The sequence below is a fragment of the Arachis ipaensis genome, chromosome B05, assembly GCF_000816755.2.
Source record: "Arachis ipaensis cultivar K30076 chromosome B05, Araip1.1, whole genome shotgun sequence".
Taxonomy (NCBI): domain Eukaryota; kingdom Viridiplantae; phylum Streptophyta; class Magnoliopsida; order Fabales; family Fabaceae; genus Arachis; species Arachis ipaensis.
In genome coordinates, this window is record NC_029789.2 from 44117585 (window position 1) to 44140400 (window position 22816).

Sequence of the window (22816 nt, forward strand, 5' to 3'; positions counted from 1 at the left end):
TTTGATTCTTGCATTCTTGTTTCTTTAGGATATCTCACTAACAGCTCTCTAGACTTTGACATAGAGGCTCCCCCTATTTTTCTTTGTCTCTTATTTGTGTATACAGAAACACTAAAGTCACTAAAGATCCGAAGGAGAAAATACAAACCAGGAGAATTGCGGGATCTCCTGGCTTCTATGAATTTAAGGTCAACATAGACCTGATCAGGCTAATGCAGTAAAATTGCCAATTTCATGGAAGCCCACAGGAAGACCCCAGAAAATTTATCTCCGACTTCCTATAGTTCTGTGACACTATAGAGACCAGTGGAGTAGATCCTAAAGCCTCAGGGCTATTACTCTTCCTATTTGCTGTAAAGGGTCAAGCACTGGATTGGTGGCATGCTGAGCCCAGAGAAAATTTGAACACTTGGGATAAGCTCGTTAACGAATTCCTGAATAGGTTCTCTCTCTCACAGAGGTTGACTAATCTAATGAAAGACGTTCAAAACTTCAGGCAGGAACAGAACGAGTCCTTCTATGATGCATGGGAGAGGTACAAGCTGTTGATCAGGAATTGCCCCCTGATATGTTCTCAGATTGGGCCGAGATATACTTCTTCTATGAAGGTCTCAGTGAGATGGCCAAGAGGTCACTGAATCACTCTGTAGGTGGTCCTCTGTACATGGAGAAGACGCCTGAGGAGGCACAGATGCTGATTGATAGGGTTGCCAATAACCAATACCTATACTCATGTGAGAGGACTCTAGTTTGGAAGGAAGCTCAAGAAATGAAGGATGTAGACATGATCCTTGCTCAGAACACAGATCCTAAAGTTGAACTCCCAGGAGGAGGCAGTAGGGACGTTGAATTCCCAGAGAGGGATGGCACTGGCATCCAATGATGAGCAGATAAATGTCAGTCAAGAATTACCAAAAGTATTTTTCCAATTCAAAGTCACAAGTATAATCTTGACCGACGAGATTTCCACCAATCATAGTTGAAAAGTGTGTCACAATTAAATTCAATAATCAGGAGTAGAATCCCAAGTCGTTTCCCCAGGAGACGACACAAGATGCAAATTATTGGTTAAGATTTTCCTAGATATTTTTGAAGTTGAGAACAAGAAAAATAAATAACTAGAAAATTAGAGCAACAATTAACTAGCAAGAGTTGGTAATGAATCAATATAAAAAGGCCTTGGTTCAGGGTGAGAATCAAAATTTCTATCCTTATTGTCTTGCTCAAGTGTGATGGTAAAAGCTCATTGCTCTCACTTAGTTATCCTCTAATGATTGAAGAAAAGTCAAGTGAAATAATTAACTTTAGCTCACAAGTCCTAGTCACTTCGTAGAGAAGAACTAGAGTTGGTGAGTTTTAAGCTAATTAGCAATATTCAATTACCAATCAACACTTGAATATAACAATTCAAGTGGCTCCAATTGCTCAACCCCAACCGAGCAAGGAAATCTACTCCATGATCATAGGTGACATTTCCTCAAATACTTAGTGGATGAAAATAAAAGATATGATAAAAACTAGAAAGTAATTCAATCCAAATTACCACTAACAATAATCAATACTAACCAAGCAAGCAATAACAGTAGATATGGAAATAATTTAATGCATTAACAAAAATTCAATAATAACAAGATCCAAACATGAATTCGAAATAATCAAATGGAAAAGAGTAATAAAGGAATTAGAGAAGAAAACTATAAAGAAAATGACTCCAAATGAAGGTAACCACAGCTTCTCTCAAGACCTAATTGCAAGTAAACTAAGAAAAATCAAAAACCCTAGAGAAAAGTGAGAGTTTCTCTCACTAGAACTCAAAACTCAAAAACTAAGCTAAAGTGAAAAGTGTCCCCAGTCTCAACTCTATCCTAGCCTCTATCCCAGCTCTATCCCCTCCAGCGTATTCCTTTAATTGCAACACGTGACGCTTATCACGCGTACGCGTCAGCCACGCGTGCGCGTTGGTGGGCGCTGCACAAGGTCACGCGTACACGTCAGTGGTCGACGCTCCTGGTCACGCGTACGCATCAGTCATGCGTAAGCGTTGCTTGGAAACTGGCTTGATCACGCGTACGCTTCAGCCATGTTCGCGCGTCACTTCTAGCTTGTCAAATCTTCAAATTCTTGTATTCCTTCCACTTTAGCATACTTCCTCTTCATCTTCTATGTCATTTATGCTCTATAAATCCTGTAATTACTCAACGCACATATCACGGCATCGAATGATAATAACAGAGGATTAAAAATTAGTAATTTAAAGGCCTAGGAAGCATATTTTCAATCATAGCACAAAATTAGGAAGGAAACTTAAAAGCATGCAATTTACATGAATAAGTGTGGGAATACTTGACAAAACCCACTCAATTTAGTCCAAAATATATCATAAAATAGCGGTTTATCAATTCTCTCCACACTTAAAATTAGCATGTCCTTATGCTAATCTCAAGTGAGCCAAAAGAGTAAAGGGAAAATGGTGAGACTTATTCAATGCAACTTATTTATATGAATGCAACTACATGCTAAATGCTTATACCTACTTGGTTAAAAGTAAACAAATTCTCCAAGAACAAACATAAACTGAATTTCACTAATTCAAATCTCAAAGTGAAGTACAAGTAGACTTGCAAGAAGAAAGCTCGTGAAAGCTGAAAACAAAGAATCGAGTATCGAACGCTCACCGAAATTTATAGACTCTGATCACTCTAGTATTTTAGGGTTGATTCTCTCGGTTCTCTACTAATCTTGCTTTCTAAGGCTTGCTCTTCTTCTACCAATCAACAAAAATTTAATGCACGAGTACACATATCAAGAGGTCTTTTCAAGGGTTGTAATGGGGTTAGGGTCAAGGTAGAAATGTATTTGGTTAAGTGGACTAAAATCCGAATCCTTGATTAACCTAAACTTCTCACCTAACTTAAGACACTCCACGTAATTACAATGCAAATCCTAACTACCATTGACTATTTTTCCACAAATTCATGCTCCTTGATATTTTTTTAGTACAAATTATATGCATTGATTCAATTATTTACCTTGGGGTATTTTGTCCCCTTTTTTATTGCTTTCTCTTTTTCTTTTCTTTTTCTGAACCTTTTTTTTATATGCATAAAGGAGTTAGTGCATATGATTAAAGTGTTAGATGCATGAACAAGTTCCCAAACTATTTTCACATTTTCATATAAGAATATAAAATACCCAATTCCCTAACCAAGTATTCCCCAACCCAATTTCCCCACACTTAATTCATGTACATCTCCTAGTTTAAGCTAACCAAGGATTTAAATTAGGGACATTTATTATTTTTCACTTAGAGTTAATGATGTGCTAAAATAAAGAACAAATGGGGTACAATAGGCTCAATATTGGGTAACAAAGGATGATGAAAGGGTAAGGCCATATGGGTGTGTGAGCTATAGTGAAACAAATGCCTTAATCACATAAGGGCATGCATACATCAAACAATGAAAATATAGTATCAAGCAAGACAAAGATCACAATTTTAGAGAGAACAACACACACCAAAATAAAACATTGGTTGATAAGATGCAAGTTCAACAAATTAAATTTCTTCAAGCAAGTTCAACAAAAATTTTAATTCAGATTGGTGAAATGCCTTAAAACAATTTCTTGAAAAAAAAATTATCACTTCAACCAAGTAGTACCTAAATGCAAGCAACTAACTACTCATGCAAGATACCTTTGGGAGAAAATTAAAATTAAAATATTGGTGTTGAGAGAAAAGAGAGTTGTTACCTTTGGGAATCAGTTACCGACCTCTCCACACTTAAGGCTTGGCATGGTCTTCCGTGCCATCAGTGATCCGCAAAGTGTGTCCGGGATCGCCACTTCCAATAGCCAATAGATGGGGGGACAGGGACGCCTCCATGTCCATATCCTGATCGCTCACATCACCATCAATGGAAGTAGAGTCCGAGGTGTCGGGTTCCTCCATAGGTGGATTAGAACACCCAATGAGCATCTTCAAGTAGTCATAGCGGTGCTTGTTGCGTTGCTCCATCTGCTCAATTCTCTGGCCTTTCCGGTCTACCTTCTCGATGAGCTCAAGTAACAACTGGTGGGTGGATGGTGGTGGTGCATGTGGTGTCGATGATGGTGGAGCAGAGGATGAAGGAGCTTCGAAAGATGGGTCTTCATTCCGGCTCATGGGTGGCGTTGGAGGCCTAACATATTTTCCATTTGGGACATATTCGTCGTCCCTAGGAATCATGGTCTTCACATCCTCAGCCTGATAGGAAACTCCCGCCGTAGACACCAAGTCTGTGACCAATGCGGGAAAAGGGAGGTTGCCAACTATTTGTACTCAGCCCATGGCTTGTCGGATGAGTCGTGGAAAGTTGAGAGGCCTCTCTATGAGGATGCACCAGACAAGAATGGCTAAGTCTGCAGTAATACTGGACTCATGAGTGCTCGATAAGATATATTGGGACATGATCTGTGCCCACACTCAAGCCTCCATAGTGAGCTCTTGTGCTGAGATGCCCTTGGGTTGAGCTTTGGCTCTTCCAGGGATCCACTCGCTTCTAGGAAGTGCAATGACCCTAAGGATGGAGTCCTAGTCAATATGGAATCTCTTGCGTGCAAGTTGTGCTTCCTGGTAGGCATCCATCCCATCTGGACTTGGTGAAAGATCGAGTAATCGCTGAATAGTATCTTCCAAGATAGGAACTTGCTTGCGGCGCATGAAGACGAACTGAAGGGTAGGCAAGTGATAATTGGCGTAGAATTCAACTACTGAAGAGATATTAGCTTCCCGCGGCCTCCGGTTTAAGAATCCCCAATGCTACCTCTCAATGCGGGGCACCACAAATTGAACGAAATGTTCTGGAAGAATTAGGATGTGCTCATTATGGTAGTTTCTCTCTACCAAGATTGGGAACATTCGCTCACAATAGCGGTTAGTGACTTGTGCGGGGTTCTTTATGGAAAATTGCTTCTCTGCCACATCAACTTAGATGGTCCTCTTCAATCACTTAGTGGGTGGCTTAACTTTTTAGGAAGTTTGTGCCTTAGTGCTTGCTCTTTGAGTTGCCTTCATTCTTCGCAGGTATCTTTTTAGAAGCCTTTTCCTTCCCTTTCTTGATGGCCATCCTAAAAAATGAGAGAAAAAAGAAAATATTAAACTCAAAGAGATAGACACCCAAATTAGCAAGTCACAAATACTGAGCATTTGAGGATGAAAAGCCATGGAAAATAAGCTCAAGACACACGAAGAGTAAGTGTTTGTGAAACAGAAGTACTAAGTTACAAGAATAAGATAGAAAATTAATCAAGATATCATTGGTACTTTTTCACAAACACTTGGTGGGCATATTATAAACAAGAAGCAAATTAAGAAGTCCAATTGTGCAAGAGACCCAAAATAGAATGCCAATTATCAAAGCAAAACCACAAAACACAAATAAGATAAGAAATATCAAAATAATCCACCAATGCACAGAATATTCAACTTGAAGTTCCAACACTAATAATAAAAAAAATTGCAAGGAGAGAAAAAGAACAAAAAAGGGAATTACAAATAACAAAACTAATATGGAATTAAGAATAATTAAAATAATGGAATGCAATGAGCAAAAGAAGAATTAAAGAGTAGAGAAAGTAAGAAAAGAAACCTTGAAAAGAAGAGGAAAATAAGGGATTAAATGAAGAGAAAAGGAGGTTGGATCGTCGGAGGTGGTGGTCGCTGGTGGTAGTGGTCCGCCGGTGATGGTGGAAGAGGTGAAGAAGGAAGGAGGAAAGAAGAAAGTAGGAAGAAGAAAGAAGGAAGACAAGAATTAGAAGAAGGAAGAATAAGGAAAGGGGCTGGGCAGCGCGAGGATTAAATTGAATCCGCGCTGCGACGCATGCGCGTCGTCCACGCCTACGCGTGGGAAGCCCAAAAATGAAAGTGACCCGTGAGCGTCGGTCACGCGTACGCGTGACTGATTTTCGTGCTGGACGCATGAAACTCACACAGTTCCGTCACAATTCTCTGGTTTTTGTACGAGAGGCAACATTAAGGGACGACGCGTGCGTGTCGGCCATGCACAAGCGTGGGTAACCAGAAAACACAGCGACGTGTAAGTGTCGGTCATGCATATGTGTGACTACTTGTCGTGCTAGACGCACGACTCTAGCACACTACCAGTGCAAGTCTCTGGTTTTTGTACCAAGGATTGCAGCAGTGACATACGACGTGTGCGCGTCGCTCACGCACACGTGTGGAAACGTGAAATTGCTGGGTGACGCGTACGCGTCAGCGAGGCATACGTGTGGGGTGGGTTGTACGCCTAGCACCCCGCCCGCACAGTTCTAGTGCAACTCTCTGGTTTTTGTACCGGAGAGTGCCAGCATCAACTATGACTCGTGCGTGTCGGGGACGCTTACGCGTGAGCTGGCTTTTCTTTTATTTTTATTTTATATTAAAATAACTCAGAACAAAAGTAAACATGCATATTTGAAAATTAACACAGACACCCAATGAAACAAAGAAAGGCAAATAAATAAAATAAAACTATAAAAAAGGAAGATCATACCATGGTGGGTTGCCTCCCACCTAGCACTTTTCTTTAACGTCCTTAACTTGGATGGTCTATTAAGCTCAGTCCTCTTCCTTGGCCGGGTCCTTCAAGAGAAAGATCTCTAGCTCTTTGTTGTTCTTCACTTTTGCACCATGATAAAGCTTTAAATGGTGGCCATTGACCTTGAAGAAGGTAGGGCTTGAGGGGTGACTTAAGTGGACAACTCCATACGGTTCAACCTTCTCCACCACGTAAGGTTCATCCTATTTTGACCTCAGTTTACCCGGCATTAATCTCAGCCTCGAGTTATAGAGAAGGACTTGATCCCCAGCTCTAAACTCTCTTCTCTTGATGTTCTGATCAGGTACCACCTTCACCTTTTCTTTGTAAAGCTTGAGTTTTCATAAGCTTCTAGCCGAATGCACTCCAATTCCTCTAGTTGCAGCTTCCTTTTGACTCTAGCTCCTCCCAATCCTGAGTTACATTCCTTCACAGCCCAATAAGCCTTGTGTTCCACCTCTACCGGAAGGTGACAAGCTTTTCCGTAGACTAAGCAGAACGGACTCATGGCAATCGGTGTCTTGTAAGTTGTCTGATAAGCCTATAGTGCATCTCCAAGCCTAGAGCTCCAATCCCTCCTATGGGGTTTAACCATCTTCTCTAGAATGCCCTTGATCTCTTTATTACACACTTCAGCCTCGCCATTTGTTTGGGGGTGATAAGCCGTCGCCACCTTGTGAATAATGCCATGCTTCTTCATCAAACCTGTCATTCTTTTGTTACAAAAATGAGAGCCTTGATTACTCACGATTGCTCGTGGTGATCCAAAGCGACAAATGATGTTATTACGCATAAAAAAAACAACCACGTTAGCATCATCAATATGGGTAGGAATTACTTCCACCCATTTAGAAACATAATCAATAGCTAACAGAATATATAAGAAACCATTCGAGTTTGGAAACGGACCCATGAAGTCAATACCCCAAACATAAAAAATTTCACAAAACAACATGGGTTGTTGGGGCATCTCATCCCTCTTGGATATGTTTCCAAGTCTTTGGTATTGGTGGCAAATGTTACAGAAAAGATTAGCATCCTTAAAAAGTATGGGCCACCAAAATCTGCAGTCTAAAATTTTTCTTGCAGTTCTTTGAGGACCAAAGTGGCCACCACTCTCAAAAGAGTGGCACACCTCTAAGATTGACTAGATTTCGGATTGTGGAACACACCTTCTAATTATTTGGTCAGCACCACATCTCCACAAATATCGGTCATCCCATATGTAATACTTGGACTCGCTCTTGAGCTTATCCTTTTGATGTTTAGAAAAATGTGGAGGAAATGTGTGATTAACCAAATAATTAGCTATGGGTGCATACCAAGGAAACACCTCATATATTGCTTGCAAGCTATCAAGTGGGAATGCATCATTGATAGAAATGGAGTCACTTTTTATACGCTCTAGGCAACTCAAGTGGTCCGCCACTAAAATTTGGGAACCACTCCTATCTTTGATCTCTAAATCAAACTCTTGCAATAACAATATCCAACAAATTAACCTTGGTTTTGAATCTTTATTAGCTAGCAAGTATTTCAAAGCCGCATGATCTGAATATACTACCACTTTGGTTCCAAGTAAATAAGCCCGGAATTTATCAAAGGCAAAAATAATTGCTAAAAGTTTCTTTTCAGTGGTAGTATAGTTAGACTGGGCACCATCTAAAGTCTTAGAAGCATAAGCTATGATATAGGGATCCTTACCTTCGCGCTGAGCAAGAGCCACTCCTACCACATAGTCAGATGCGTCACATATAATATCGAATGGCCTACTCCAGTCAGGCCCTCTCACAATAGGAGCTTGGGTTAAGGCAATCTTCAGCTTGTCAAATGCTTCCATGTAGTCTTTACTCAAGTCAAACTCTGCGTCTTTTGCAGCAGACGGGAAAGGGGTAGTGCAAACTTACTGAAGTCCTTGATAAAACGCTGGTAGAAACCTGCATTACCAAGAAAAGAATGGACTTCCCTCATAGAAGAGGGGTAAGGTAAACTAGAAATAACATCAACCTTTGCAGGATCAACAGATATACCAATATTAGAAACAACATGACCCAAAACAATACCTTGCTTTACCATAAAGTGACATTTTTTAAAATTAAGCACAAGGTTTGAACTAGCACATCTTTCTAATACTCTAGCAAGATTATCCAAACAAAGGTAAAAAAAACACCATAAACACTAAAATCATCCATAAATAGCTCCATACAATGCTTAAGAAGATCCGAGAAGATACTCATCATGCACCTTTGAAACGTAGCCGGTGCATTACATAAACCAAAAGGCATTCTTTTATATGCGTACGTTCCAAAGGGGCATGTAAAAGTAGTTTTTTCTTGGTCTTCTGGAGCAATAAGGATCTGAAAATAACCAGTATAGCCATCTAAAAAAGCAATAATGTGATTTATCTGACAGGCGATCAAGCATTTGATCGATGAAAAGTAGTGGATAGTGATCCTTGCGAGTAGCCAAGTTCAAGCGCCTGTAGTCGATGCACACTCTCCATGAATTCCGCACCCTTGTAGCCATGAGTTCCCCATTCTCATTCTTGACTATGGTGACGCCGAACTTCTTAGGAACCACTTGTACCGGGCGAATCCACTCACTATCTGAGATTAGATAGATAATATCGGCTTCAAGCAATTGGGTCACTTCTTTCTTCACCACTTCTAGAATTGTGGGACTTAACCGCGTTTGAGGTTGACGGATAGGCTTGGCTCCCTCCTCTAGGAAAATGCGATGCTCACAAACTTAAGGGCTTATACCAACTATGTCTGCCAAACTCCATCCAATAGCTTTCTTGTTCCTTCTCAGTGCATTAAGCAATCACTCCTCTTGTTGGGAAGTAAGCTCCTTTGCAATGATCATCGGGAGATTTTGATTGTCTTCAAGATAAGCATACTTAAGGTGAGGTGGAAGAGGCTTCAACTCCATATGTAGCTAATGACTTGGCTCTTGATTATCCGGTAGCACCGGAGGTGATAAGGTGTCTTCATCATAGTCAGGGGGTTTCCCCACACTTGCACCTTGAACCATGTTCTTCTCATCAACTATAGCATGGTGGACTTTGGCCACAATCTCATCAAACATATCACACCGAAAGATAGCATGGTCTTTCAGTGGATGCTTCATAGCTTCATCAAGGTTGAAACTCACTGCTCTTCCATCAATTTCAAAAAAGTAGTGTTCCGAGAGTTACCTGAAACGAGGAGGTCGATCTCGGATGAGATCTTCTGGTTTAGTCAAGACTGTTGTGTCCGACTTGCTGGAGCTTGAGGTGCTGCAGGTCCCCATTTTTATTCGACCTCATCAGGTCGCTTTATATGGGTTGCTTTTATAACTTCTCACATTAATTTGGACCTCGTTGCTTCACCTTGCCGACCTTTCCTGATCGGGCGATGATTTTTGCATTTTTCAAGCATAAATTAATAGGCCTTGGAAGAAAACTTTTTAGGGAATCTCTTCTTAGGTTGCAGGCATACCACGACCTCGGGAGCTCCCGTCCTTAGAGGTCGGCGACCTTGTAGTAACCTTTTCCTAGTACTTCTGTAATCCAGTATAGTTCTTTCCAGTTAGCAGCTAACTTTCCTTCTCCTGACCGACCTGCTCCGATGTTATTTCGGATTAGGATGAGTTCATTGGTAGCGAAGCTTTGTTGGATTACCTTCCGGTTGTATATTGAGGCCATTCGACGCTTCAAGGCTTCCTCTCTGATCCGAGCTCTTTCTCGGACTTCTGGAAGCAGGTCGAGTTCTTCCTTTTATGCTCGGGAGTTGGTGTCCTCATTGTAGAAGATCACCCTAGGGGATCTTTTATCTACTTCTATGGGGATCATTGCCTCCATTCCGTAGGTGAGTCAGAATGGTGATTCCCCTGTGGTGGAGTGTGGTATTGTTCGGTACGCCCATAGGACTTGGGAGAACTCTTCGGCCCAGGCTCCTTTCGCGTCCTGTAGTCGATGCTTTAACCCGGCCAATATGACTTGGTTGGTAGCCTCTGCCTCGATCCACTTTGTGAAGTAATCTATTCCTACAATGAGGAATTTGACTTGTCCTGATCCTTGGGGGAATGGTCCGAGGAGGTCGAGCCCCCAGTTTGCGAACGGCCAAGGTGAGGTGACGCAAATGAGCTCTTCAGGTAGGGCGATGTGGAAGTTGGCGTGCTTCTGGCATGGAGGGCATGTTTTAACGAACTCGGTCACTTCTTTCTGTAAGGTCAGCCAGTAGAAGCCGGCTCGGGGTACCTTTTTGGATAGAGCCCATGCCCTGAGGTGGTTGCCTCACATGCCGCTGTGAACGTCCTCCAGGACCTCTTTTGTGGCAGAAGTTGGGATGCATTTTAGGAGGGGTGTTCAAATTCCTCTTCTGTACAGGATGTTGTGTACCAGGGTGTAATATTGTGCTTCTCGCATGAGCCTTTTTGCGTCCTTCTTTTCTGTGGAAAGTATTTCAGACTTGAGGTAGTTGATTATGGGGGTCATCCACCCTTGGTCCTGGTCTGATATGTTTAAGACTTTTTCTTCCCTTAAGGTTGATGGGTGCTGCAAGGTTTCTTGGATGAGGCTTCTATTGTTACCTCCTGGCCTGGTGCTCGCTAGTTTGGATAACGCGTCAGCTCGGGCATTTTCTTCTTGAGGTATGTGTTGGATCTCATATTCTCTGAAGTTCCCGAGCTATTCTTTGGTCTTGTCCAGGTACTTTTTCATAGTGGGATCCTTTGCCGGGTAGCTTCCTTCTATCTGCGAGGTGATTACTTGTGAATCACTGAAGATGGTACGCTTTTGTGCTCCGACTTCCCTAGCCAGCTTCAAGCTAGCTAGTAGGGCTTCATACACTGCTTTATTATTTGAGGCGGGGAACTCGAATCTTAAGGAGAGTTCGAGTTGGGTCCCTTGGACACTTTCTAGGATAATGCCTGATCCACTTCCGGCTTTGTTTGATGAGTCGTTGACGTAGAGGTTCCATTCTATAGGGGTCCCCGGGGTGTCTGTGTACTCTGCGATGAAGTCGGCAAAGTATTGGGATTTGATGGCAGTGCGAGCTTCATATTTTAGGCCGAACTCGGACAACTTGATAGCCTATTGTAGGATTCTTCCAGCTAAGTCTGTTTTCTGCAAGATGCCTTTCATGGGTTGATTAGTCCGTACTCTGATGGTGTGAGCTTGAAAGTATGGTCGAAGTCACCGGGAGGTGAGTATGAGGACGTAAGTAAACTTTTCTATTTTTTGGTAGTTTAATTCGGCCCCCTGTAAGGCCTTGCTAATGAAGTAGATGGGTTGTTGTCCGTTGTCATCCTCTCTGACCAGGGCTGATGCTATCGCTCGGCTTTCGACGGCGAGGTATAGTATCAGTTCTTCTCCTTGTTGAGGTCGGGTCAGGATGGGTGGTTGTCCTAGGAATAATTTGAAGTGCTAAAAGGCTTTCTCGCGCTCTGAAGTCCACTCGAACTTCTTCCCTTTCCTCAATGTCACATAGAAGGGAAGAGACTTTAGGGCTGATCTGGCTAGAAACCTGGACAGGCCAGGCTTTTCATGTTGAGTATGGCTTGGCATTTGTCTGGGTTTGCCTCAATGCCTCTCTGGGTCAGCATGAACCCTAGGAATTTGCCAGCTTCTACCGCAAAGGTACATTTTGTGGGGTTTAGCCTCATCTCGTGCTTTCTTATGGTACCGAATACTTCGGTGAGGTCGGGCAACAGTGCTTCCTCTTTTTGGGTTTTTACTAGCATGTCGTCCACATAGACTTCCATCAGTTTTTCGATGTGGTCGGTGAATACTATGTTTATTAATCTCCGGTATGTGGCCCCGTGTTCTTTAGTCCGAACGGCATTACTATGTAACAATAGTTTGCTTTCAGGGTTAGGAATGAGGTTTTCTCTTGGTTGGGTTTGTGCATTGGGATCTAGTTGTACCCTGAGTAGGCGTCCATGAAGGAAAGGTATTTGTATCCCAACGATGCGTCGATTAGGGTGTCGATGTTCGGGGGGGGATAGGGGTCTTTTGGGCAGGCTTTATTGAGGTCGGTGTAGCCTACGCACATCCGCCACTTTTCATTTGGCTTTTTTACCAATACGATGTTGGCCAGCCACAATGGGTACTTAACCTCCCTTATGAACCCTGCCTCTAGCAAGGCTTGCACCTGTTCCTCCACGACTTGTGATCTTTCTGGGCCGAGCTTTCGGCGCCTTTGTTGTATTGGTCGGGATCCGGGATACACGGCCAGTTTGTGGCACATTAAGCCGGGATCTATGCAGGGCATATCAGCGGCTTTCCATGCAAAGAGGTCGGAATTCTCCCTTAAGAGCTTTATTAGCAGCTCCTTTAGGTCTTCTTTTAGGTTTGCACCTATACTTGTTGTTTTATCTTAGGTATCTCCGATTTGAACCTCTTCGGTCTTGCCTTCTGGCTGAGGGCGAAGTTCTTCGCAAACCCGAGCTCCTCTGAGTTGTGTGGTGTGAAGACTACTGCAGCGAGCTGGTTTAGGGTTGTTCGGCCTATAAGGACATTGTATGCGGAGTTCACATCGACTACGATGTAGTCTATGCTTAGCGTCCTTGATGCACCACTATTTTGTGATACATTTTGTACTTAATTGAGTGGATTTTATCCACTATTCTCACACTTATTCATTGAATTCGCATGTTTTAAATTTCCTTCCTAATTTTGTGCTATGATTGAAAACATGCTTCTTTGGCCTTAAAAGTGCTAATCTTAATCCTCTCTTATTACCATTCGATGCCATGATATGTGTGTTAAGTGTTTTCAGGGTTTATAGGGCAGGAATGGCCTAGAGGATGGAAAGGAAGCATGCAAAAGTGGAAGAAATACAAGAAGTTGAAGGAATTGCTAAGCTGTCACCCCTGACCTCTTCGCACTCAATCAATCATAACTTGAGCTACAGAGGTCCAAATGAGGTGGTTCCAGTTAAGGGTGTAAATTACCGAACCGGACCGAAAATTACCGCAGAACCGAACCGAATTTTACAACAACCGATTAGAAAACCGAAAAAATCGTTTTTTTTTTTTGTTTTTTTCGAAGTAAACCGATTGGTTCGGTTCGGTTTCGGTTGACTCGGCAGAAACCGAACCGAATCGGACCGAACCGAAAAATGAGGGTTCAATGATGTGTTTTTACTAAGTTACCCTTTAACCTAGGTATAAAAGGGCAACTTCACACACAGCCCTAGCCTTCTTCCTCTCTTTTACGCGAACGGCAAATCCAGAGCCCTAGCTTTCTTCCTCTGTTCTTCTCTTCCACGGTTCCACACTTCCACCTTCGATTCCACCATGCTCGAGAAAAGGAGACCCTGAAGGAGAACCCTAGCTTCTCTTCCTCTCTTCTTGTCTTCAGTCATCGCCGTCGCAGGGTCGCCTCCCAGGGTCGCCGTCGCTGGGTCGCCGTCGCCGAGGAGCAATCCATTCACCGAGAAGCAGTCCTGTCACCGAGCAGCAGTCCAGTCGCCAAGCAAGACTCCACTCACTCCAGTGGCCGTCGCAGTCCAACTCGAGCGCCGAGCAGCACTCCTGTCACCAAGCCATCTCCTGCAGAAAGCAACTCCACAATGTCTTCTTCGGAGGTTAGAAATTCTGAACAATTATTTTTAGAGATTCTGTTTAGTGATATTGTGCTTGATTTAACCTGAACAATTGTTTTTACAAATTCTGTTTGTGGTTATGATTTTGAGAAATTCTGTTTGTGCCTTTGTGGTTATGTTTTTTAGAAATTCTGTAGCTAGAAATTCTGTTTGTATTGGCTGCATCAAGAACTCACAGGATAATGCATCGCTTTATTTTTTATTTTAATTTTTTCCTGGATGAAAAATAGAGACATTCATTGAATACATTGCTTGTGAGGTAATATGATGTTTGATGTTTAATTTTTGAAGTAGATTCTAAACCCATGTGATCTCTGCTTCACTAGCTGTCAAGCTTTAGAATTCAGCTTTAGTGGACTATGCATGAACTGGCTAAGAGTGGCAGTTGATAGTAATTTTAGGGATGAAATCATTGAGATAGGCATTGTTTTAGCTTCACTCATTCCCAATTTTGATAGAAGGTCTATTATATATTTTGTTTGGGACAAACTGCATAGAATCTGTTTTATGAACTTCAATTCCAAGAAAATATGATAAGGAACCAAGATCCTTTAATGTGAAGATTTTGTGCAATGGCTGAATCATTAGAGTAATTTGTGTAGAGTAATTTTCTGTAATAATAATAATGTCATATACATAACAAGGTATATATAAAATAGAATTGGCTGTTTGAGCTATTAATGATGCTTGTTTTGGTGGACTGTTTGAGCTGTTAATGATGCTTATTTTGGTGGACTGTTAGAGCTGTTAATGAATTTAAATTCTGTTGATTATATGGCAGTTGGTGAGTATTAAATGATGCTTGTTTTGGTGGACTGTTAGAGCTGTTAATGATGCTTGTTTTGGTGGACTGTTAGAGCTGTTAATGATGCTTGTTTTGGTGGACTGTTAGAGCTGTTAATGAATTTAAAATCTGTTGATTATATGGCAGTTAGTGAGGCAGTTGGTGGTATTAAATTCTGTTGATTATATGGCAGTTGGTGAGTATTAAATGATGCTTGTTTTGGTGGGCTGTTAGAGCTGTTAATGAATTTAAATTCTGTTGATTATATGGCAGTTGGTGAGTATTAAATGATGCTTGTTTTGGTGGACTGTTAGAGCTATTAATGATGCTTGTTTTGTTGCTGGAAACAATACTTTTGGTGCTGTTCATGAATTAAAAACCTTAATTTTTCATTGTTCTGTTTATATATATATGCAGCCAACAAGCAATGAGGTGCCCAGTGAGCGGACGCCTCTCATTGGGGGTGAAATTGTTGAGTCCGCGGTACGTTCTTCAACGGACAGCGGCGTGCTTACCAAACCCCCGCCCCATCCTAGATCAAAGAAGAGGAAGGTTCATTCAACTAATGTGGGTGCAACTCCGGGAGCAACTCCAACAAATCCATCTCCAAGCACTGTGGAAACTGATGAAGAGGATAGCAAGGATAAAGCTAATGAAGGTAACAGAAAACCTTCTAGACCTAGATCTTGGACTTGGGAACACTTTACAAGGGATCCTAAGTCCAAGCCATCACATCCTAGGGATAAATGTAATTAGTGCGGTGCATCATATGCATGTGACTCTTATAGAAATGGTACAACTAATATGCGTTATCATTTGTTGAACCAATGTAAAAAATTTCCTAGGGAGTCGGGTGACCCTAGTCAAACAATCCTTACCTTCCAACAAAAAAAAGAGGGTGAAGGGGTATTTACTGCAGTTACTTTTGATGATGAAATGTGTAGAAAAGCCCTTGCTAGGATGATAATTGTTGATGAGCTACCATTCAAGTTTGTTGAGGGGGAGGGATTTAGATTCTATATGAGTATTGTGCAACCTAGATTTCCACTTCTGGGAAGGATTACTGTTGCTAAGGACTGTTGGAATCTCTATATTAGTGAGAAGAATAAGTTGAAAACTGTGTTCAAGCAACCGAATCAATCTGTTTGTTTAACTACTGATTGTTGGACTTCTGTGCAAAATCTGAATTATATGTGTCTCACTGCTCATTACATTGATCATGATTGGAAATTGCAAAAGAGGATTATTAATTTTTGTCTTATTAAAAACCACAAGGGAGAAACAATTGGTAGAAAGATTGAAAGATGTCTTTTGGGGTGGGGGATATCTAGAGTGTTCACAATTACTGTTGATAACGCTAGTTCTAATGATACTGCAATATCTTACCTAAGAACTAGAATGGAGGATTGGAATTTACATCCTTTGAAAAGAGAGCATTTGCATGTTAGGTGTTGTGCACATATTCTTAATCTTGTTGTTAATGATGGATTGAAAGAGATGCATGAATCTATTAGTAAGATAAGAAATGCTATTAGATATGTGCGTGCTTCCCTTAGTTGTATGAATAGGTTCAAAAATTTCATTAAGGAAGCTAGGATACAAGACAAGTGTACTGTCCAACTCGATGTTCCCACTAGATGGAACTCGACATACACCATGCTTGAAAGTGGTTTGAAGTTTCAAAAGGCGTTCAAGAGGCTAGGGGAGAGAGATACAGAATATGCTCTAATGCAAGGTGGTATTCCGAGGAATATTGATTGGGATAATGCAAAACACTTTATGGAATTCCTGAAAATTTTTCATGATGTTACAAAGAGTGTGTCTGGTAGTTTGCTTGTGACTTCTTCTCAATATTTTCATGAGTTTTGTAAGATTTTGCGTGTGTTCAAAGCTTCTTGTGGTAGTCGAGATCCATTACTTGGGAGTATGGCTGAGAGGATGAAGCTTAAGTATGACAAGTACTGGGGTAACATTAAAAATATCAACATGATGATTTTTGTTGCTGTAATTCTTGATCCTAGATACAAGTTGAAGTTTGTCAACTTTAGCTTTGAAAAGCTATATGATAAGGATGATGCTGATTTTTTGGGTGCAAAAGTGAAAGAAACCTTCTCCAAGATGTTTGAATGCTATATGAATGCAAATAATAGGGGAAGATCTTTTACTTCAACAACAATGGATGGTGCATCAGATGTGGGAGTACCTGATGGCGACATGGCTGGTGATTTTTTTAAGGAGGTGCATTTTCATGAGATCATCAACAAGAATGAGGTGGATTTGTATTTGATGGATGGTTTAGAGAAGCCTGGTGATCAAAATACCTTTGACATATTGAATTGGTGGAAGGTAAATTCTAGCAAGTATCCTATCTTATCCCAAATAGCTAGAGATGTCTTAGCAATGCCGGTCTCAACTGTTGCTTCAGAATCAGCTTTTAGCACTGGTGGAAGAGTGCTTAACAACTATAGGAGTTCATTAACTCCAAAGACAGTTGAGGCATTGATATGCACACAAAATTGGCTTCGTGCTTCTCCAATGACAACTGATTTTGAGGAGCTTATTGAAGAGTTTGAGAAACTTGAATTAGGTATGCAAAAAAGAAATTTGTAGTTCCTTTCATGGTTTATGTTTATAATCTATAATCTATATTATATTTATAATCTATATTGATTTTCTTGTTTTATTTTTGTAGAAATTGCACCAACCGGAGAAGATGAGGATGAGTCTGGTGTGGATTCAGATTAAGCATGGTGGTTGATTGGCTGTTTGGTTTTTATTTGTTTTAAAGTGACTGTTGTGGTTTAAAGTGTGTTTATTTTTGTTGTTTTGCTAGACATTTTTAATTGCCTTTGTTTTATATTTAATTAAGTTGAATTTGTACTGGATTTGGATGTGATATACTCTTGTTATTCTGGTTTATTGAAGGTTTTAAACTTTATTTTATGATATTTTAAATTCTGTTTATTAGGTATAAAAAAACCGAAAAAACCGACCGAACCAAACCACTGTTGGTTCGGTTCGGTTCGGTTCGGTTGTCCAGAAAGCAGCCAACCGAATGGTTGATATTAACGTTCAACCGATCAGGTCGGTTCGGTTGGTTTTCGATCCAAAACCGAACCAAACCGAACCGATTACACCCCTAGTTCCAGTTGCGTTGGACAGCTAACATATGGGGATTTGAAATGATATAACATTTTCCATAGTTGCCTTGCTGTTAGGCAATGCGTACGCGTGCATGACGCGTACGCGTAGATAGTGCGGTAGACAAGTGACGCGTACGCGTGACGTACGCGTACGCGTGACAGAGCCACGTGCTGGACGTATCAGAAATCGCTGAGGGCGATTTTTGGGCTCCTTTTTGGCCCAATTCCAAGCTCGAGAACACAGTATAGAAGCTGCAGAGTGGGAGAATCACAACATTTAATGACACAACTTTCATTCACATAATTTTAGGTTTTAGATGTAGTTTTCTAGAGAGAGAGATCCTCTCCTCTCTCTAAGTTTTAGGATTCTTAGGTTTAGCTAATTTCAATTTTAGATATCTACTTTACCTCAATTTAGTTTCTTTTCTACTTTTATTTGTCTTATCATTCTAGTTTATTTATCTTCCTTATTGATTATTTTATGTTCCCAATTTGGTTTATGAACTCCGTGTTAGATTTGATTTTCTATTTAATGCAATTTGAGGTATTTCATATTTATGATTGCTTTCTTCAATTTATGTTATTGATGCTTTCAATTGGTTGTTTGGATTTTATTATCTCTTATTGCTTTTCTATACTTTTATGTTGTGCCTTCCAAGTGTTTGATAGAATACTTGGGAGGGTTTTAAATTAGATTTTTCTCCTCTTTGCTTTGGTTGATTAATTGAAGACTCTTGAGTTATCAAACTCCTTTGTTGATTGATAATTGAAGGTTGCTAGTTGATTTGGATCCCTCTAAAGCTAGTCTTTCCTTAGGAGTTGACTAGGACTTGAGGAATCAAATTGATTCATCCACTTGACTTTCCTTCATAGTTAAAGGTTAACTAAGTGGGAGCAATGGACAATTCTCATCACAATTGATAAGGATAACTAGGATAGGACGTCTAGTTCTCATACCTTGACAAGAGCTTTTCTAGTTATTAATTTACTTTTTGCCATTTTATTTCCTTGTTCCTTATTTCAAAAACCCAAAAAGTTACTATCTCATAACCAATAGTAACATACTTCCCTGCAATTCCTTGAGAGACGACCCGAGGTTTAAATACTTCGGTTTAATTTTATTAGGTTTGCTTTAGTGACAAACAAATTTTTTGTATGAAAGGATTCTTTGTTGGTTTAGAAACTATACTAGCAACGAGAATTTATTGTGAATTCTTTACTAACAAAAAACCGTTCGTCAGTCCTGGACCGGGCTCCTTTCCCGAAGGTGGTGTGTAATGGGATGTACCTAAAACGAGGAGGTTGATCTCAGACGAGATCTTCTGGTTTAGACAAGACTGTTGTGTCCGACTTGTTGAAGCTTAAGGTGCTGCTAGTCCTCATTCACCGCGGGGTGGTGGTACCTGCAAGAGACTCCGATGCTTAAATCAGCACGGGCTTTAGGCAGGTTTTTAGTAGAATTCGTCTATATGTTATACCTGGGTGTCCCAGTGTATTTATAGTGGTGTTTGACGATCTTTCTTTGAGATAAGTTTGTTTATCTTATCTTATCTTTTGTGGGTGAGATCATATCTTTGAATAACCACCTTCTAGCAGGCAGTGGTTCTTCACTTTGGGCTTTTTTGGCCCTTTGGGGAGATCGTCCGAGCTCTAATCAAAGAGGTCGATAGCAGGCCAACCTTTCAGGAGGTCGGCCTTTTTGTCTTCAGTCGTCCTGACCTTTCAACTTGAAACAGTATATGAACAACTAGGTACCCGAGAAGTCATCCAATTTAAATGGAGAGGTCTTTAAGAACGGCCTCCCAAGAAAGATAGATGATGGTCTTCCTGAGTCATTAGGGGGCATCTCAAGAATATAGAAATCAATAGAAAAAATCAGCCCCTTAATGCTTAGTAAGACGTATTCCGCAATGCCAACCACAAAGATTATGCTCTTATCCGCCAAAACAAAACAGGCTACTGACCTTTTTAACAATGGAAGCTTCAATGCATCATATACAAATAAAGGCATAATTCTGACACAAGCACCTAGGTCACACATGCAATCAACAAATTGTATACCACCTATATTGCAAGTAACCATACAAGGACCAGGATCACCACATTTCTCCGGTATAGCACCCATCAAAGCAGAAATTGAGCGACCTAAAGGAATAGTTTCTAGATCTTGAATCTTCTCCTTATTCATGCACAAATCCTTTAGAAACGTAGCATACTTAGGAACCTGACGAATAACATAAAAAAGGGGAATAGTTACCTCAACCTTTTTGAATATATCCACCATCTTGGGATCTAGCTCCACTTGCTTTTTAGTCCTCCTAGCTAGGTGTGGAAAAGAAATTGGAGTAGCCTCTTTTAGAATATTTTCTTCCTTAGAAACTCCATCCTTCTATTGGGCTTTTTTCTTCAACCGCCTCTTGTACCTCATCCTCGTCTTCCATATCTTCTACCTCAACAACATCTTCATCTTTAGTGGCTTGTCTTGAGCTTGGCCCCTCGGGACTCTTCTCTTGCAATGTAGTGTCGGACCTCAAAGTGATGGCATTGATTCCACCCTTGGGGTTAGGTAAAAGTTGAGAGGGAAGTGCACTAGAGCTTGAAGGTTGAGTATTGGAGGTAGAGGGTGGTTCTATACAGGATATAAGAGCTTAGAGAGTGGAGGTGAGACCGGTGAGTCTAGAGGTAAGTGAAGTTTGAAACTCTTTTTGTCCTTGAATAATAGAACAGAGTGTTTCATCTTGGTTGGAGAAAGAAGGAGGCTAGGTAATTTGAGGGACTTGTGGTTGGTTGAGTTGAGGTGCTTGAGCTTGCCTTTGGTGAGGTGGTTGGTATCTTTGGCCTTGGTTTTGTTGTTGGTAAGGAGGGTTTTGTTGATACCGGTTTTGTTGGTAATTATTGTTCCACCTTTGGTTTCCACCATTGTCTCTTCCTTCTTGGTTGTAGTTGTCTCTCCATCCTTGATTGGGATTGTCTTGCCAACCTTAATTGTAATTATCACCTTGATTGTAGTTACCGCCTTGTTGATAGTACATTTGATTCGGACAGTTGTAATAAGTATTGGTAGCCACCAAAGTGTTGTCCCCTTGGAGTTGTGGACATTCATTGATATAATGAGAATAGCAAGCACAAATCCTACATACTCTCTTTGAGGGACTAACTGTTGGCATTGTTGTTGTGGAGGAGGTGGAGGTTGTTGTTGATTGAGTTGGAGTTGCTTGAGGATATTGGTCATTTCTCCCAAAGTCTTAGTGAGAGCGGACTTAGTACTAGAAAAAACTTCCGCAATAGCCTTGGGATAATTATTCCTGTGCCTCGCATGTTGAGTAGACTCGGCTAAATCGGTGATAAGTTGCCATGCTTCCGCTGCCATCTTGTACTTTGTCAAAGAGCCATTACTCGAAGCATTGAAAATGATCTTATCTTGAGGCTTCATGCCTTGGGAAAAGTAACTAATAAGCACCAACTCATCAATCATATGATGGGGGCACGAATCAAGGAGCTTCCTAAAACGTTCCCAATACTCATAGAGAGTCTCTGATTCACCTTGAATGACGCAAGAAATTTTCTTCCTCAATCTATCCGTGACCTTCGGTGGGAAGAACTTGTCCAAAAAGTTCCTTCTAAGAAGATCCTAATTGGTGAAAACATTCTCAGGTTGAGTGTAGAACCACTCCTTTGTCCTTCCCTCAAGAGAAAATGGGAAGGCATATAACCAGATAGCAACCTCATCCGCACCGTACCACCTAGCAGTTGAAAAGCAGTTAGAAAGTCTCTAAGATTCTTGATGGGATCTTGAGCGGGTAGACCATGGAACTTAGGAACAAGATTAATCAATGAGGTCTTTAGCTCAAAATCTGCATTCAAGTTCGGATGACGCACTTGAAATGGTTGAAGAATAAAATCTAGAGCTCCTGCTTCCTTGAGAGTGATCCTTCTAGGAGCAGTCATAGTATCGGTACCTAAATCAATCGAAGAAACGTCAATAGATTTAGTAGGAGAGGATTTAGTTTCTTCCTCAAATGACGCTTCGGATTCAACCTCGGGTAAGATTGGTGCATTGGGAGAAACCCTTTCACCACCATCGGAAGCTAACGGACATCAAGCTTGCCTAATATGTGAAATAGTTTTTCCAATTTCAGGATTAAATGGGGCTAAGCTCAGATCCGGTAATGAACGCTTCATTCAATAAAAGAAACATAGAGCTCATGGTAACAAAATATATTAAGCAAACTAACTAATAAATAATACTAATAACCAAAAAGCACACAAATAAAAGATGCAATTATGCAAATATAAATATATTTACACCAACCAAAAACTTAGCACACATAAGTAACTCCCCGGCAACGGCGCCAAAACTTGACGAGCGGATAAATGTCGGTCAAGAATTACCAAAAGTATTTTTCCAATTCAAAGTCGCAAGTATAGTCTTGACCGACGAGATTTTCGCTAATCATAGTTAAAAAGGCTGTCACAATTAAATTCAATAACTGGGAGTAGAATCCCGAGTCGTTTCCTTAGGAGTCGACACAAGATGCAAATTATTGGTTAGGATTTTCCTGGAGATTTTTGAAGTTGAGAACAAGAAAAATAAATAACTAGAAAATTAGAACAACAATTAACTAGCAAGAGTTGGTAATGAATCAATATAAAAAGGCCTTGGTTCGGGGCGAGAATCAGAATTTCTATCCTTATTTTCTTGCTCAAGTGTGATGGTAAAAGCTC

At 40.8% G+C, this 22816-nt stretch overlaps 1 long non-coding RNA gene across 1 annotated transcript; it reads left to right on the forward strand.

The window, feature by feature from the left end:
- On the forward strand, nt 17430–17891 carry LOC110271978. The gene is made up of 2 exons (XR_002362880.1): nt 17430–17535; nt 17641–17891. It is a non-coding gene; the product is annotated as an uncharacterized LOC110271978 (long non-coding RNA).